We start from the raw sequence: 2,092 nt of genomic DNA on the forward strand, positions 1-2,092 counted from the left end.
AAACGACACGACAGCCAGCGACACGGGAGAAAGCGAGGACGAATTTGGCGATCGCCTTCTAACCAACGATTGGTATGTGTTTGTTTGGCATTAAAGGAAACTAACAACTATGAACTAGGTTTACAGCATATGAAATACATTTGGCAACAACATGCACTTTGAGAGTGCAGACAGCCCAGTTTTCATCAATAAATATATTCTGTAGACATACCCCCATTCGCTCTCTTTTCCTGAGACTTATACTCCAAAAAATACGGTCTATAGGTAATAGAGAGCCCCAAAAATCAGAAATAGAGGGTCCCAAAATTACGTTTTGCTCAGGACCCCAAAATTTAATTTTGCTTAAGGCCCCCTGGGGGATAAGCATAACAATTCTTCACAAAAATCGACAGTTGCAAAATAATAGCAGAAAACAGGTGAAAATAATGTTTTAAGATCTCATGTCAATGTCCCACCACTCCTATCTCTGTCAGCTTGCCAACAAGCTCTTTGGCAAATGCCCAATAAACTGCTGTAGCCAAAATGCTTGCCCTCTTCCTTCTTAATCTTCTAAATGCACTAATTGGGTTCAGAGAGTGTTGACTTTGGTTGAACAAAATCCTTGAAATTGCCACAAATGCGCCAGGGCTGAGACTCACAAAATTTGAAGCCATGATTACTTAGCACGTATGACGTCATGTTTGCATGCCTGTCAGTTTGCCTTCTCATAAGACATCGCAATTTCTTTGTAACTTGAACAAATACATAAAAAGATCGAATTTGACAAAAAACAAATCTGAATTGGACATCCTACCCTGCCGTGTGAAAGTAGCCTTAGTTCAGGGGTCGGCAGTCCAAAATGTTGAAGGACCAAAAATACAAAAAAAGTAATCTGTCTGGAGCCGCAAAAAATAGACTTATATAAGTGAATAGTGAAGAAAACACATGATGTAAGTGGCTAATTAGCTATATTAGCCGACTATCAAAATGACTTTAAAAGTCTTATATAAGTGTTATAATGAAGACAACACATGACATAAATGGCTAATTAACTATATTAGCCTACTATCAAAATGACTATGTGTCGCAGGCTGATGCAAATCTTCGTTGACAGAAACGTTGAAATGTAATATTTATTCTACACATTTTTACAACATTGGAAAACATTAGCAAAAACTTCTCAGAGGGTGAGATAACTCCTGGAAATGATTGTTTTAGAATGGCCAAAGGTGTAGATGTGTGTGTCCAAGTTATAGGAAACGGCAGGCTGTCTTCTTCTAATGGATTTATTACAATCTTTGCAAGTTGACTATCGTTTGCTGAAATGCAGCCAATATTACATACAGATAATGTGTCATCACTAAATACACAGAAGACATAAGTAAAGAAAATTAAATGAGCTCAAATATACCTACAAACAAGGCATAATGATGCAACATGCTAGCTTGCAGTCATGCAGTGACCAAATATGCATGATTAGCACTCCATAACAAGTCAATAATATCAACAAAGCTCACCTTTGTGCATTCACGCACAGTATAAAACGTTTGGTGGACAAAATGAGACAAAGAAGAAGTGGCGTAAAACACCTCTTTCTGTGACAGCGTCGGAGAAAGTTGTACATGTAAACAAACTGTTGAGTCACAGTCCACACAACGGTGAATTCGAAGGGCCGCTGAAATTAGTAGGACAATACGGCACACGCCAAATACTCTCATCAGTGAAGCATAAACACAAACATATTAAACAGTGGGCTTTCTAACAATTAGGAATGTTTGTGTCGTGTTTGTCCGCCTACAGAAACCATATTACAACACACAATATATTTTTCACCCCATTTTTTTTCCATTTCCATACATTTTTGAAAAAGCGCCACGGAGCCACCCGGGCGCCGCTAAAGAGCCACATGTGGCTCTAGAGCCGCGGGCTGACCACCGCCTTAGTTGAATGTCCCTGATGTATTTTGAAGAAAGTCCATACAGTGAAACAGGTTATATGCAACTACTATATTATCTAAAGAACAGATTCAGAAGCATTGTGTATGATTCACTACATAATAGATAACTCTAAATGGATCTCATTGGACTTCCTGAGGAATATCCATATACTCAAA

This window comes from Nerophis lumbriciformis, linkage group LG13, assembly GCF_033978685.3.
Source record: "Nerophis lumbriciformis linkage group LG13, RoL_Nlum_v2.1, whole genome shotgun sequence".
Lineage (NCBI taxonomy): Eukaryota > Metazoa > Chordata > Actinopteri > Syngnathiformes > Syngnathidae > Nerophis > Nerophis lumbriciformis.